Source organism: Leptodactylus fuscus, chromosome 8 (assembly GCF_031893055.1).
Source record: "Leptodactylus fuscus isolate aLepFus1 chromosome 8, aLepFus1.hap2, whole genome shotgun sequence".
Classification (NCBI taxonomy): Eukaryota; Metazoa; Chordata; class Amphibia; order Anura; family Leptodactylidae; genus Leptodactylus; species Leptodactylus fuscus.
Window position 1 is genome coordinate 60,070 of NC_134272.1, and position 17,328 is coordinate 77,397.

The window sequence follows — 17,328 nt, forward strand, 5'->3', positions numbered from 1 at the left end:
CTTATCCTGTATTATACTCCAGAGCTGCGCTCACTATTCTGCTGGTGCAGTCACTGTGTACATACATTACATTACTTATCCTGTATTATACTCCAGAGCAGCACTCACTATTCTGCTGGTACAGTCACTGTGTACATTACATTACTTATCCTGTATTATACTCCAGAGCTGCGCTCACTATTCTGCTGGTACAGTCACTGTGTACATACATTACATTACTTCTCCTGTATTATACTCCAGAGCTGCGCTCACTATTCTGCTGGTACAGTCACTGTGTACATACATTACATTACTTATCCTGTATTATACTCCAGAGCTGCGCTCACTATTCTGCTGGTACAGTCACTGTGTACATACATTACATTACTTATCCTGTATTATACTCCAGAGCTGCGCTCACTATTCTGCTGGTACAGTCACTGTGTACATACATTACTTATCCTGTATTATACTCCAGAGCTGCGCTCACTATTCTGCTGGTACAGTCACTGTGTACATACATTACATTACTTATCCTGTATTATACTCCAGAGCTGCGCTCACTATTCTGCTGGTGCAGTCACTGTGTACATACATTACATTACTTATCCTGTATTATACCCCAGAGCTGCGCTCACTATTCTGCTGGTGCAGTCACTGTGTACATACATTACATTACTTATCCTGTATTATACTCCAGAGCTGCGCTCACTATTCTCCTGGTACAGTCACTGTGTACATACATTACATTACTTATCCTGTATTATACCCCAGAGCTGCGCTCACTATTCTGCTGGTACAGTCACTGTGTACATACATTACATTACTTATCCTGTATTATACTCCAGAGCTGCGCTCACTATTCTGCTGGTACAGTCACTGTGTACATACATTACATTACTTATCCTGTATTATACTCCAGAGCTGCGCTCACTATTCTGCTGGTACAGTCACTGTGTACATACATTACATTACTTATCCTGTATTATACCCCAGAGCTGCGCTCACTATTCTGCTGGTACAGTCACTGTGTACATACATTACTTATCCTGTATTATACTCCAGAGCTGTGCTCACTATTCTGCTGGTACAGTCACTGTGTACATACATTACATTACTTATCCTGTATTATACTCCAGAGCTGCGCTCACTATTCTGCTGGTGCAGTCACTGTGTACATACATTACATTACTTATCCTGTATTATACTCCAGAGCTGCGCTCACTATTCTGCTGGTGCAGTCACTGTGTACATACATTACTTATCCTGTATTATACTCCAGAGCTGCGCTCACTATTCTGCTGGTACAGTCACTGTATATACATTACATTACTTATCCTGTATTATACTCCAGAGCTGCGCTCACTATTCTGCTGGTACAGTCACTGTGTACATACATTACATTACTTATCCTGTATTATACTCCAGAGCTGCGCTCACTATTCTGCTGGTACAGTCACTGTGTACATACATTACATTACTTATCCTGTATTATACTCCAGAGCTGCGCTCACTATTCTGCTGGTACAGTCATTGTGTACATACATTACATTACTTATCCTGTATTATACTCCAGAGCTGCGCTCACTATATAGAGCTGTATATATATATATATATATATATATATCCTTCTGATGATGGCTGACACTAGAGGGCAGCAGTGAGTAGAGTATATACTCAGTATGATATAGAGGGGTTATATATATATACATGTTCTCTATACGGGCTGTGATATACAGGCGGGCAAACAGTTAGAATAGCCGCAAGTATCACCGAGTCCACAGTAATCTCTGCGTACTATGTGAATATAGACCAAGTGTCCAGGACCCAGCAGGACAAATAGCAGCCCCGTCCCCCACATGATATAACACGTGACTCCCCCACATGATATAACACGTGACTCCCCAGGGTCTCTCTACAGCGTCGCTATCAGGAAGCAGTTGCATGCCGGGAGTTGTAGGCTTCTTGGTCTCCGCGCAGTGATGTCACATGAACACCCTGAATAAAGTTGGTTGAAAAAAACAGGATGCGGTCGTGTGGGCGGGGCTTATTACAGAGGGCGGAGATAGGGCAGACTGAGGAGCGCAGAGCACAGGCTGAGCCGAAGCGGGTGAGTGACGGGGAGTGCGGAGAGGAAGGGGCCCGGAGAGTGCGGAGAGGAAGGGGCCCGGGGAGTGCGGAGAGGAAGGGGCCCGGGGAGTGCGGAGAGGAAGGGGCCCGGGGAGTGCGGAGAGGAAGGGGCCCGGGGAGTGCGGAGAGGAAGGGGCCCGGGGAGTGCGGAGAGGAGTAGGAGGGGGCCCGGGGAGTGCGGAGAGGAAGGGGCCCGGAGAGTGCGGAGAGGAAGGGGCCCGGGGAGTGCGGAGAGGAGTAGGAGGGGGCCCGGGGAGTGCGGAGAGGAGTAGGAGGGGGCCCGGGGAGTGCGGAGAGGAAGGGGCCCGAGGAGTGCGGAGAGGAGTAGGAGGGGGCCCGGGGAGTGCGGAGAGGAAGGGGCCCGGGGAGTGCGGAGAGGAAGGGGCCCGGGGAGTGCGGAGAGGAAGGGGCCCGGAGAGTGCGGAGAGGAAGGGGCCCGGGGAGTGCGGAGAGGAAGGGGCCCGGAGAGTGCGGAGAGGAAGGGGCCCGGGGAGTGCGGAGAGGAGGGGGCCCGGGGAGTGCGGAGAGGAGGGGGCCCGGGGAGTGCGGAGAGGAAGGGGCCCGGGGAGTGCGGAGAGGAAGGGGCCCGGGGAGTGCGGAGAGGAAGGGGCCCGGGGAGTGCGGAGAGGAGTAGGAGGGGGCCCGGGGAGTGCGGAGAGGAGTAGGAGGGGGCCCGGGGAGTGCGGAGAGGAGTAGGAGGGGGCCCGGGGAGTGCGGAGAGGAGAAGGAGGGGGCCCGGGGAGTGCGGAGAGGAGGGGGCCCGGGGAGTGCGGAGAGGAGTAGGAGGGGGCCCGGGGAGTGCGGAGAGGAGTAGGAGGGGGCCCGGGGAGTGCGGAGAGGAGGGGGCCCGGGGAGTGCGGAGAGGAGTAGGAGGGGGCCCGGGGAGTGCGGAGAGGAGTAGGAGGGGGCCCGGGGAGTGCGGAGAGGAGGGGGCCCGGGGAGTGCGGAGAGGAAGAGGCCCGGGGAGTGCGGAGAGGAAGGGGCCCGGGGAGTGCGGAGAGGAAGGGGCCCGGGGAGTGCGGAGAGGAAGGGGCCCGGAGAGGAAGGGGCCCGGAGAGTGCGGAGAGGAAGGGGCCCGGAGAGTGCGGAGAGGAAGGGGCCCGGGGAGTGCGGAGAGGGAGGGGCCCGGGGAGTGCGGAGAGGGAGGGGCCCGGGGAGTGCGGAGAGGGAGGGGCCCGGGGAGTGCGGAGAGGAAGGGGCCCGGGGAGTGCGGAGAGGAGGGGGCCCGGGGAGTGCGGAGAGGAGGGGGCCCGGGGAGTGCGGAGAGGAGGGGGCCCGGGGAGTGCGGAGAGGAGTAGGAGGGGGCCCGGGGAGTGCGGAGAGGAGTAGGAGGGGGCCCGGGGAGTGCGGAGAGGAGGGGGCCCGGGGAGTGCGGAGAGGAGGGGGCCCGGGGAGTGCGGAGAGGAAGGGGCCCGGGGAGTGCGGAGAGGAAGGGGCCCGGGGAGTGCGGAGAGGAAGGGGCCGGGGAGTGCGGAGAGGAGTAGGAGGGGGCCCGGGGAGTGCGGAGAGGAAGGGGCCCGGAGAGTGCGGAGAGGAAGGGGCCCGGGGAGTGCGGAGAGGGAGGGGCCCGGGGAGTGCGGAGAGGGAGGGGCCCGGGGAGTGCGGAGAGGAAGGGGCCCGGGGAGTGCGGAGAGGAAGGGGCCCGGGGAGTGCGGAGAGGAGTAGGAGGGGGCCCGGGGAGTGCGGAGAGGAAGGGGCCCGGGGAGTGCGGAGAGGAAGGGGCCCGGGGAGTGCGGAGAGGAAGGGGCCCGGGGAGTGCGGAGAGGAGTAGGAGGGGGCCCGGGGAGTGCGGAGAGGAAGGGGCCCGGAGAGTGCGGAGAGGAAGGGGCCCGGGGAGTGCGGAGAGGGAGGGGCCCGGGGAGTGCGGAGAGGAGTAGGAGGGGGCCCGGGGAGTGCGGAGAGGAGTAGGAGGGGGCCCGGGGAGTGCGGAGAGGAAGGGGCCCGGGGAGTGCGGAGAGGAAGGGGCCCGGAGAGTGCGGAGAGGAAGGGGCCCGGGGAGTGCGGAGAGGAGGGGGCCCGGGGAGTGCGGAGAGGAGGGGGCCCGGGGAGTGCGGAGAGGAGGGGGCCCGGGGAGTGTGGAGAGGAAGGGGCCCGGGGAGTGCGGAGAGGAAGGAGCCCGGGGAGTGCGGAGAGGAAGGGGCCCGGGGAGTGCGGAGAGGAGTAGGAGGGGGCCCGGGGAGTGCGGAGAGGAGTAGGAGGGGGCCCGGGGAGTGCGGAGAGGAGAAGGAGGGGGCCCGGGGAGTGCGGAGAGGAGGGGGCCCGGGGAGTGCGGAGAGGAGTAGGAGGGGGCCCGGGGAGTGCGGAGAGGAGTAGGAGGGGGCCCGGGGAGTGCGGAGAGGAGGGGGCCCGGGGAGTGCGGAGAGGAGTAGGAGGGGGCCCGGGGAGTGCGGAGAGGAGTAGGAGGGGGCCCGGGGAGTGCGGAGAGGAGGGGGCCCGGGGAGTGCGGAGAGGAAGGGGCCCGGGGAGTGCGGAGAGGAAGGGGCCCGGAGAGTGCGGAGAGGAAGGGGCCCGGAGAGTGCGGAGAGGAAGGGGCCCGGAGAGTGCGGAGAGGAAGGGGCCCGGGGAGTGCGGAGAGGGAGGGGCCCGGGGAGTGTGGAGAGGGAGGGGCCCGGGGAGTGCGGAGAGGGAGGGGCCCGGGGAGTGCGGAGAGGGAGGGGCCCGGGGAGTGCGGAGAGGAAGGGGCCCGGGGAGTGCGGAGAGGAGGGGGCCCGGGGAGTGCGGAGAGGAGTAGGAGGGGGCCCGGGGAGTGCGGAGAGGAGTAGGAGGGGGCCCGGGGAGTGCGGAGAGGAGTAGGAGGGGGCTCGGGGAGTGCGGAGAGGAGGGGGCTCGGGGAGTGCGGAGAGGAGGGGGCCCGGGGAGTGCGGAGAGGAGGGGGCCCGGGGAGTGCGGAGAGGAGTAGGAGGGGGCCCGGGGAGTGCGGAGAGGAGGGGGCCCGGGGAGTGCGGAGAGGAGTAGGAGGGGGCCCGGGGAGTGCGGAGAGGAGTAGGAGGGGGCCCGGGGAGTGCGGAGAGGAGTAGGAGGGGGCCCGGGGAGTGCGGAGAGGAGGGGGCCCGGGGAGTGCGGAGAGGAGTAGGAGGGGGCCCAGGGAGTGCGGAGAGGAGTAGGAGGGGGCCCGGGGAGTGCGGAGAGGAGGGGGCCCGGGGAGTGCGGAGCGGAGTAGGAGGGGACCCGGGGAGTGCAGAGAGGAGTAGGAGGGGGCCCGGGGAGTGCGGAGAGGAGTAGGAGGGGGCCCGGGGAGTGCGGAGAGGAGTAGGAGGGGGCCCGGGGAGTGCAGAGAGGAGTAGGAGGGGGCCCGGGGAGTGCGGAGAGGAGTAGGAGGGGGCCCGGGGAGTGCAGAGAGGAGTAGGAGGGGGCCCGGGGAGTGCGGAGAGGAGTAGGAGGGGGCCTGGGGAGTGCAGAGAGGAGTAGGAGGGGGCCCGGGGAGTGCGGAGAGGGGTCGGAGGGGGCCTGAGGAGTCAGAGGGGGCCCGGGGAGTGGTGAACCCAGCATTTCTGCTGCCTGAGGCGGACTGGGGGGTGCGCTAGTGGTAACATTACAGTGGTACAGTGTGTCTGTCTGTCTGTCATACTGTAATATAGTAGTGCTGCCATACTGTAATATAGTAGTGCTGTCATACTGTAATATAGTAGTGCTGCCATACTGTAATATAGTAGTTCTGTCATACTGTAATATAGTAGTGCTGCCATACTGTAATATAGTAGTGCTGTCATACTGTAACGTAGTAGTGCTGTCATACTGTAACGTAGTAGTGCTGCCATACTGTAACATAGTAGTGCTGCCATACTGTAATGTAGTAGTGCTGCCATACTGTAATATAGTAGTGCTGCCATACTGTAATATAGTAGTGCTGTCATACTGTAATATAGTAGTGCTGCCATACTGTAATATAGTAGTGCTGTCATACTGTAATATAGTAGTGCTGCCATACTGTAATATAGTAGTGCTGCCATACTGTAATATAGTAGTGCTGCCATACTGTAATATAGTAGTGCTGTCATACTGTAATATAGTAGTGCTGCCATACTGTAATATAGTAGTGCTGCCATACTGTAATATAGTAGTGCTGCCATACTGTAATATAGTAGTGCTGTCATACTGTAATATAGTAGTGCTGCCATACTGTAATATAGTAGTGCTGCCATACTGTAATATAGTAGTTCTGTCATACTGTAATATAGTAGTTCTGTCATACTGTAATATAGTAGTGCTGCCATACTGTAATATAGTAGTGCTGCCATACTGTAATATAGTAGTGCTGCCATACTGTAATATAGTAGTGCTGCCATACTGTAATATAGTAGTGCTGTCATACTGTAATATAGTAGTGCTGCCATACTGTAATATAGTAGTGCTGCCATACTGTAATATAGTAGTGCTGCCATACTGTAATATACTAGTGCTGTCATACTGTAATATACTAGTGCTGTCATACTGTAATATACTAGTGCTGTCATACTGTAATATAGTAGTGCTGCCATACTGTAATATACTAGTGCTGTCATACTGTAATATAGTAGTGCTGCCATACTGTAATATAGTAGTGCTGCCATACTGTAATATAGTAGTGCTGCCATACTGTAATATAGTAGTGCTGTCATACTGTAATATAGTAGTGCTGCCATACTGTAATATAGTAGTTCTGCCATACTGTAATATAGTAGTGCTGCCATACTGTAATATAGTAGTTCTGTCATACTGTAATATAGTAGTGCTGCCATACTGTAATATAGTAGTGCTGCCATACTGTAATATAGTAGTGCTGCCATACTGTAATATAGTAGTGCTGCCATACTGTAATATAGTAGTGCTGTCATACTGTAATATAGTAGTGCTGCCATACTGTAATATAGTAGTGCTGCCATACTGTAATATAGTAGTGCTGCCATACTGTAATATACTAGTGCTGTCATACTGTAATATAGTAGTGCTGCCATACTGTAATATAGTAGTGCTGTCATACTGTAATATAGTAGTGCTGCCATACTGTAATATAGTAGTGCTGCCATACTGTAATATACTAGTGCTGCCATACTGTAATATACTAGTGCTGTCATACTGTAATATACTAGTGCTGTCATACTGTAATATAGTAGTGCTGCCATACTGTAATATACTAGTGCTGTCATACTGTAATATAGTAGTGCTGCCATACTGTAATATAGTAGTGCTGCCATACTGTAATATAGTAGTGCTGCCATACTGTAATATAGTAGTGCTGTCATACTGTAATATAGTAGTGCTGCCATACTGTAATATAGTAGTTCTGCCATACTGTAATATAGTAGTGCTGCCATACTGTAATATAGTAGTGCTGCCATACTGTAATATAGTAGTGCTGCCATACTGTAATATACTAGTGCTGTCATACTGTAATATAGTAGTGCTGTCATACTGTAGTATAGTAGTGCTGTCATACTGTAATATAGTAGTGCTGCCATACTGTAACATAGTAGTGCTGCCATACTGTAACATAGTAGTGCTGCCATACTGTAATATAGTAGTGCTGTCATACTGTAATATAGTAGTGCTGCCATACTGTAATATAGTAGTGCTGTCATACTGTAATATAGTAGTGCTGCCATACTGTAATATACTAGTGCTGTCATACTGTAATATACTAGTGCTGTCATACTGTAATATAGTAGTGCTGCCATACTGTAATATAGTAGTGCTGTCATACTGTAATATAGTAGTGCTGTCATACTGTAATATAGTAGTGCTGTCATACTGTAATATAGTAGTGCTGCCATACTGTAACATAGTAGTGCTGCCATACTGTAACATAGTAGTGCTGCCATACTGTAATATAGTAGTGCTGCCATACTGTAATATAGTAGTGCTGCCATACTGTAATATAGTAGTGCTGTCATACTGTAATATAGTAGTGCTGCCATACTGTAATATAGTAGTGCTGTCATACTGTAATATACTAGTGCTGTCATACTGTAATATACTAGTGCTGTCATACTGTAATATAGTAGTGCTGCCATACTGTAATATAGTAGTGCTGTCATACTGTAATATACTAGTGCTGTCATACTGTAACGTAGTAGTGCTGCCATACTGTAACATAGTAGTGCTGTCATACTGTAATATAGTAGTGCTGTCATACTGTAATATACTAGTGCTGTCATACTGTAATATACTAGTGCTGTCATACTGTAATATAGTAGTGCTGCCATACTGTAATATAGTAGTGCTGTCATACTGTAATATACTAGTGCTGTCATACTGTAATATACTAGTGCTGTCATACTGTAATATACTAGTGCTGTCATACTGTAATATAGTAGTGCTGTCATACTGTAATATAGTAGTGCTGTCATACTGTAACGTAGTAATGCTGCCATACTGTAACGTAGTAGTGCTGCCATACTGTAACGTAGTAGTGCTGCCATACTGTAATATAGTAGTGCTGTCATACTGTAACGTAGTAGTGCTGCCATACTGTAATATAGTAGTGCTGCCATACTGTAATATAGTAGTGCTGTCATACTGTAATATACTAGTGCTGTCATACTGTAATATACTAGTGCTGTCATACTGTAATATAGTAGTGCTGTCATACTGTAACGTAGTAATGCTGCCATACTGTAACGTAGTAGTGCTGCCATACTGTAACGTAGTAGTGCTGCCATACTGTAATATAGTAGTGCTGTCATACTGTAATATAGTAGTGCTGTCATACTGTAACGTAGTAGTGCTGCCATACTGTAATATAGTAGTGCTGCCATACTGTAATATAGTAGTGCTGTCATACTGTAATATAGTAGTGCTGCCATACTGTAATATAGTAGTGCTTTTCGTTCCAGGCGGTGCAGTAACCACAACACCCCAGGCAGGGATTAATGGGGGTCACCCTTACCTTAAAGTGAGCGCACTGGCGCCCGGGGACTGGGTGTGGCTATAGCTGCATCTAGTTACAGCGTCATCGCCTAATAGAATCGCACTAAGGCCGAGGCCCCTCATTATATTAATGCAGATTTTTTTTGTTGCAGATTTTGCTGCATTTTTTTTCTGTCAAAGCCAAGAATGGCTACAGAGGAGCGGGAGGTATAGCGGGAGCGATAGAGGCAGGTATAGCGGGAGCGATAGAGGGAGGTATAGCGGGAGCGATAGAGGGAGGTATAGCGGGAGCGATAGAGGGAGGTATAGCGGGAGCGATAGAGGGAGGTATAGCGGGAGCGATAGAGGGAGGTATAGCGGGAGCGATAGAGGGAGGTATAGCGGGAGCGATAGAGGGAGGTATAGCGGGAGCGATAGAGGCAGGTATAGCGGGAGCGATAGAGGGAGGTATAGCGGGAGCGATAGAGGCAGGTATAGCGGGAGCGATAGAGGGAGGTATAGCGGGAGCGATAGAGGGAGGTATAGCGGGAGCGATAGAGGGAGGTATAGCGGGAGCGATAGAGGGAGGTATAAAGGGAGCGATAGAGGGAGGTATAGCGGGAGCGATAGAGGGAGGTATAGCGGGAGCGATAGAGGGAGGTATAGCGGGAGCGATAGAGGCAGGTATAGCGGGAGCGAGAGAAGGAGGTATAGCGGAAGCGATAGAGGGAGGTATAGCGGGAGCGATAGAAGGAGGTATAGCGGGAGCGATAGAGGGAGGTATTGCGGAAGCGATAGAGGGAGGTATAGCGAGAGCGATGGAGGTATAGCGGGAGCGATAGAGGGAGGTATAGCGGGAGCGATAGAGGAAGCGATAGAGGGAGCGATAGCGGGAGCGATAGAGGGAGGTATAGCGGGAGCGATAGAGGGAGGTATAGCGGGAGCGATAGAAGGAGGTATAGAGGGAGCGATAGAGGGAGGTATATCGGGAGCGATAGAGGAAGCGATAGAGGGAGTGATAGCGGAAGCGATAGAGGGAGGTATAGCGGGAGCGATAGAGGGAGGTATAGTGGGAGCGATAGAGGGAGGTATTGCGGAAGCGATAGAGGGAGGTATAGCGGGAGCGATAGAAGGAGGTATAGCGGGAGCGATAGAGGGAGGTATAGCGGGAGCGATAGAGGGAGGTATAGTGGGAGCGATAGAGGGAGGTATTGCGGAAGCGATAGAGGGAGGTATAGCGGGAGCGATAGAAGGAGGTATAGCGGGAGCGATAGAGGGAGGTATTGCGGAAGCGATAGAGGGAGGTATAGCGGGAGCGAGAGAGGGAGCGATAGCGGAAGTGATAGAGGGAGATGTAGCGGGAGCGATAGAGGGAGGTATAGCGGGAGCGATAGAGGGAGGTATAGCGGGAGCGATAGAGGGAGGTATACCGGAAGCGATAGAGGGAGGTATAGCGGGAGCGGAAGCGATAGAGGGAGGTATAGCGGGAGGTATAGAGGGAGGTATAGCGGGAGCGATAGAGGGAGGTATAGCGGGAGCGATAGAGGGAGGTATAGCGGGAGCGATAGAGGGAGGTATAGCGGGAGCGATAGAGGGAGGTATAGCGGGAGCGATAGAGGGAGCGATAGAGGGAGGTATAGCGGGAGCGATAGAGGGAGCGATAGAGGGAGGTATAGCGGGAGCGATAGAGGGAGGTATAGCGGGAGCGATAGAGGGAGGTATAGCGGAAACGATAGAGGGAGGTATAGCGGGAGCGATAGAAGGAGGTATAGCGGGAGCGATAGAGGGAGGTATTGCGGAAGCGATAGAGGGAGGTATAGCGGGAGCGATAGAGGGAGGTATAGCGGGAGCGATAGAGGGAGCGATAGAGGGAGGTATAGCGGGAGCGATAGAGGGAGGTATAGCGGGAGCGATAGAGGGAGGTATAGCGGAAACGATAGAGGGAGGTATAGCGGGAGCGATAGAAGGAGGTATAGCGGGAGCGATAGAGGGAGGTATTGCGGAAGCGATAGAGGGAGGTATAGCGGGAGCGAGAGAGGGAGCGATAGCGGAAGTGATAGAGGGAGATGTAGCGGGAGCGATAGAGGGAGGTATAGCGGGAGCGATAGAGGGAGGTATAGCGGGAGCGATAGAGGGAGGTATACCGGAAGCGATAGAGGGAGGTATAGCGGGAGCGGAAGCGATAGAGGGAGGTATAGCGGGAGGTATAGAGGGAGGTATAGCGGGAGCGATAGAGGAAGGTATAGCGGGAGCGATAGAGGGAGGTATAGCGGGAGCGATAGAGGGAGCGATAGAGGGAGGTATAGCGGGAGCGATAGAGGGAGGTATAGCGGGAGCGATAGAGGGAGGTATAGCGGGAGCGATAGAGGGAGGTATAGCGGGAGCGATAGAGGGAGGTATAGCGGAAACGATAGAGGGAGGTATAGCAGAAACGATAGAGGGAGGTATAGGGGGAGCGGAAGCGATAGAGGGAGGTATAGCGGGAGCAATAGAGGGAGGTATAGCGGGAGCGATAGAGGGAGGTATAGAGGGAGCGATAGCGGGAGCGATAGAGGGAGGTATAGCGGGAGCGATAGAGGGAGGTATAGCGGGAGCGATAGAGGGAGGTATAGCGGGAGCGATAGCGGGAGCGATAGAGGGAGGTATACCGGAAGCGATAGAGGGAGGTATAGCGGGAGCGGAAGCTATAGAGGGAGGTATAGCGGGAGCGATAGAGGGAGGTATAGCGGGAGCGATAGAGGGAGGTATAGCGGGAGCGATAGAGGGAGGTATAGCGGGAGCGATAGAGGGAGGTATAGCAGGAGGTATAGCGGAAGCGATAGAGGGAGGTATAGCGGGAGTGATAGAGGGAGGTATAGCGGGAGCGATAGAGGGAGGTATAGCGGGAGCGATAGAGGGAGGTATAGCGGGAGCGATAGAGGGAGGTATAGCGGAAGCGATAGAGGGAGGTATAGCGGAAGCGATAGCGGAAGCGATAGAGGGAGCAATAGCGGGAGCGATAGAGGGAGGTATAGCGGGAGCGATAGAGGGAGGTATAGCGGGAGCGATAGAGGGAGGTATAGCGGGAGCGGAAGCGATAGAGGCAGGTATAGCGGGAGCGATAGAGGGAGGTATAGAGGGAGGTATAGCGGGAGCGATAGAGGGAGGTATAGCGGAAGCGATAGAGGGAGGTATAGGGGGAGCGGAAGCGATAGAGGGAGGTATAGCGGGAGCGATAGAGGGAGGTATAGCGGAAGCGATAGAGGGAGGTATAGGGGGAGCGGAAGCGATAGAGGGAGCGATAGAGGGAGGTATAGAGGGAGCGGAAGCGATAGAGGGAGGTATAGAGGGAGGTATAGCGGGAGCGATAGAGGGAGGTATAGCGGAAGCGATAGAGGGAGCAATAGCGGGAGCGATAGAGGGAGGTATAGAGGGAGGTATAGCGGGAGAGATAGAGGGAGGTATAGCGGGAGCGATAGAGGGAGGTATAGCGGGAGCGATAGAGGGAGGTATAGCGGAAGCGATAGAGGGAGCAATAGCGGGAGCGATAGAGGGAGGTATAGCGGGAGCGATAGAGGGAGGTATAGCGGGAGCGATAGAGGGAGGTATAGCGGGAGCTATAGAGGGAGGTATAGCGGGAGCGATAGAGGGAGGTATAGCGGAAGCGATAGAGGGAGGTATAGGGGGAGCGGAAGCGATAGAGGGAGGTATAGCGGGAGCGATAGAGGGAGGTATAGCGGAAGCGATAGAGGGAGGTATAGGGGGAGCGGAAGCGATAGAGGGAGCGATAGAGGGAGGTATAGAGGGAGCGGAAGCGATAGAGGGAGGTATAGAGGGAGGTATAGCGGGAGCGATAGAGGGAGGTATAGCGGAAGCGATAGAGGGAGCAATAGCGGGAGCGATAGAGGGAGGTATAGAGGGAGGTATAGCGGGAGAGATAGAGGGAGGTATAGCGGGAGCGATAGAGGGAGGTATAGCGGGAGCGATAGAGGGAGGTATAGCGGAAGCGATAGAGGGAGCAATAGCGGGAGCGATAGAGGGAGGTATAGCGGGAGCGATAGAGGGAGGTATAGCGGGAGCGATAGAGGGAGGTATAGCGGGAGGTATAGCGGGAGCAATAGCGGAAGCTTCTTCTACGTCTCCCTCCTGCTCAATCCTCTCCAGCTGCAGCTCAAGAAACACTGCAACATCTGCAACAACAAAAACCTATTTCTGCAGCGTGGGGCTTCAGCCTAAGGCCGGGGCACAGGGGACGCAGCTTTTTTTGTTGAATATTTTGCTGTGTTTTTCTGAGCCTAAGCCCGGAGTGGATTGGACGGGACGGGAGACGTAGAAGAAGCTTCCTCTGTAGGTCCCATTCCTGCTGTAGCCATTTTTAGCTTTGGCTGAAATAAACCGCAGCAAAATCTGCAACAAAAACGCTTCGCTTCTGCAACGTGGGGCCTCAGCCTTAGGCCTCCTGCATACAAATGGCACCGATGTGGTCCTCACTGACCTATATGTTAAAAATGAATTGACAGGACCACAAATGCAGACAAATATAGGGTGTATATAGGTCAGATATAGGGGATGTATAGGACAGATATAGGGGATGTATAGGACAGATATAGGGGATGTATAGGACAGATATAGGGGATGTATAGGACAGATATAGGGTGTATAGGACAGATATAGGGGATGTATAGGACAGATATAGGGGATGTATAGGTCAGATATAGGGGATGTATAGGACAGATATAGGGGATGTATAGGACAGATATAGGGGATGTATAGGACAGATATAGGGGGTGTATAGGACAGATATAGGGTGTATAGGACAGATATAGGGGATGTATAGGACAGATATAGGGGGTGTATAGGACAGATATAGGGGGTGTATAGGACAGCTATAGGGGATGTATAGGACAGCTATAGGGGATGTATAGGACAGCTATAGGGGATGTATAGGACAGCTATAGGGGATGTATAGGACAGCTATAGGGGATGTATAGGACAGCTATAGGGGATGTATAGGACAGATATAGGGGATGTATAGGACAGATATAGGGGATGTATAGGACAGCTATAGGGGATGTATAGGACAGCTATAGGGGATGTATAGGACAAATGTAGGGTGTGTATAGGACAGATATAGAGGATGTATAGGACAGATGTAGGACCTGCTCCATAATTTTCAGCTCTTCAATTTGGCCCAGATACACAGCCACAAAAAGAATGGCTGTATATAAAGGTCCTTAGAAATGTGTACAGTGTTGGCCAAAAGTATCGCCCCCTGCAGTCCTGTCAGATAATCCTCGGTGTCCCCAGATAATGATTACAAGCACAAACTCTTATATAGTATATAAGTGACACAGGGTATATACAGTATAAGTATCGCCCCCTGCAGTCCTGTCAGATAATCCCCGGTGTCCACCAGATAATGATTACACAGCACAGACTCTTATATAGTATATAAGTGACACAGGGTATATACAGTATAAGTATCGCCCCCTGCAGTCCTGTCAGATAATCCTCAGTGTCTCCCAGATAATGATTACAAGCACAAACTCTTATATAGTATATAAGTGACACAGGGTATATACAGTATAAGTATCGCCCCCTGCAGTCCTGTCAGATAATCCCCGGTGTCCACCAGATAATGATTACACAGCACAGACTCTTATATAGTATATAAGTGACACAGGGTATATACAGTATAAGTATCGCCCCCTGCAGTCCTGTCAGATAATCCTCAGTGTCTCCCAGATAATGATTACACAGCACAGACTCTTATATAGTATATAAGTGACACAGGGTATATACAGTATAAGTATCGCCCCCTGCAGTCCTGTCAGATAATCCTCGCTGTCCCTAGATAATGATTACACAGCACAGACTCTGTATATAGTATATAAGTGACACAGGGTATATACAGTATAAGTATCGCCCCCTGCAGTCCTGTCAGATAATCCTCGCTGTCCCCCAGATAATGATTACACAGCACAGACTCTTATATAGTATATAAGTGACACAGGGTATATACAGTATAAGTATCGCCCCCTGCAGTCCTGTCAGATAATCCTCGCTGTCCCCCAGATAATGATTACACAGCACAAACTCTTATATAGTATATAAGTGACACAGGGTATATACAGTATAAGTATCGCCCCCTGCAGTCCTGTCAGATAATCCTCGCTGTCCCCCAGATAATGATTACACAGCACAGACTCTTATATAGTATATAAGTGACACAGGGTATATACAGTATAAGTATCGCCCCCTGCAGTCCTGTCAGATAATCCCTGGTGTCCCCAGATAATGATTACACAGCACAGACTCTTATATAGTATATAAGTGACACAGGGTATATACAGTATAAGTATCGCCCCCTGCAGTCCTGTCAGATAATCCTCGCTGTCCCCCAGATAATGATTACACAGCACAGACTCTTATATAGTATATAAGTGACACAGGGTATATACAGTATAAGTATCGCCCCCTGCAGTCCTGTCAGATAATCCTCGCTGTCCCCCAGATAATGATTACAAGCACAAACTCTTTGGTAATATCTTCAGTTATTTTACTTGCAATGAAAAAACACAAAAGAGAATGAAAAAAAAGTCACATCATTGATCATTTTACACAAAACCCCAGAACTGGTGCGGACAGAAGTATTGGCGCCCTCAGCCTAATACTTGGTAGCACAACCTTTAGACACAATAACTGCGCACAACCGCTTCCGCTAACCAGCAATGAGTTTCTTACAAGGCTCTGCTGGAATCTTAGACCCTTCTTCTTTGGCAAACTGCTCGCGGTCCCCCCTGAGATGTGAAGGGGGCCTTCTCCAAACTGCCACCAAGAGATCTCTCCCCCTCCCCCACAGGCGTCTTCTTCTCTTTGAAGGTCTTTTTCCCTGTAATCTCTATGTTGAGGCCTTCTCCTACTTTTGTCTCCTCTGACCAGAGAACATTCTTCCAGAACGGTTTTGGCTTTCTCAGGTAAGTTTTGGCAAACTCCAGCCTGGCTTCTGTCTGTGGGTAAGAAGTGGGGTCTTCCTGGGTCTCCTACCATACAGTCCCTTCTCATTCAGACGCTGACACTGGATAGTACGGGGTGACACTGTTGTACCCTCGGACTGCAGGGCAGCTTGGACTTGTTTGGATGTTAGTCGCGGTTCTTTATCCGCCATCCGCACAATCTTGCGGTGAAATCTCTGGTCAATGTTTCTTCTCCGTCCACATCTCGGGAGGTTAGCCACAGGGCCATGGGCTTTACACTTCTTGATGACACTGCGCACGGTAGACACAGGAACATTCAGGTCTTTGGAGATGGACTTGTAGCCTTGAGATTGCTCAGGCTTCCTCACAATTTTGCTTCTCAAGTCCTCAGACAGTTCTTTGGTCTTCTTTCTTTTCTCCATGCTCAATGTGGTCACACAAGGACACAGGACAGAGGTGGAGTCAACTTTAATCCATTTCACCTGGCTGCAAGTGTGATTTAGTTATTGCCACCACCTGTTAGGTGCCTCAGGTAAGTAACAGGTGCTGTTAATTACACAAATTACAGAAGCATCACATGATTTCTCAAACAGTGCCAATACTTTTGTCCACCCCTTTTTATGTTTGCTGTGGAATTATATCCAATTTGGCTTTTTGACAATTCTTTTTGTGGTTTTCCATTGAAGACAAATTAAATGAAGAAAATACCAAAGAATTTGTGATTGCAATCATTATCTGGAAGAACACGAGGATTATCTGACAGAATTGCAGGGGGGGGGGCAATACTTTTGGCCAACACTATAGGTCTGTACATTTATCCACAGTTATAGATAGTCTGGTCATGTGCATTGCAGCTTAGTAACTCCATGGGCCTCATAGTAATAGCAGTTAACCCCATCATGTCCCTCACATTAACCCCCTGTGTGCTTTACATAAGGGACACTGATCTGTGAGACATATGGAGGTAATAAGTGAATATCTTCATTATATAGGTCCTTCATTAGTCCCTCCATGTCTCACATATCAGTAACCCTTATGTGAGGCACACAGGGGTTAATATGAGGGACATGATGGGGTTAATTGCTATTAATGGGAGGCACATGGAGGTTCTAAAACTAAATTAATAACCCCAAATGCCTGATATTACTGAGAATAGTCAGTATCCCAGCAGGTACCTGGTGCTGCTTTTACTCTCACTTTGCTCAGCTTGCTCTCCTCCTCCTCCTCAGGGCTGCAGATTGCAGGAGCTCCTCCTCACGTGTAGCCGCAGGGTCCAGGGAGCCCTTATCCTGTGCAGTGAGGGAGGCTCACCTCTGATTGGTGGCAGTGAGAGAAGGGGGCGTGTCCTACACCACAGCTCTAGCAGAGCAGAGCTTTCTCTCAATTTAGTGCATGAAGGTTGCAGGCTGGCTGCCGTGCCAGCAAAATATGCCTCGCG

The 17,328-nt window shown here is 51.9% G+C and overlaps 1 protein-coding gene across 2 annotated transcripts in view; it reads left to right on the top strand.

Moving 5' to 3' along the window:
* Positions 1-2,017: 2,017 nt before the first annotated feature.
* RNF123 (ring finger protein 123) overlaps positions 2,018-17,328 on the top strand; it is a 100,253-nt gene continuing 84,942 nt past the window's right edge. For both annotated transcript variants that reach the window (XM_075285101.1, XM_075285100.1), the window contains exon 1: positions 2,018-2,089. The gene's annotated coding sequence lies outside the window, so the exon portion shown is untranslated. The remainder of the gene's footprint in view (positions 2,090-17,328) is intronic.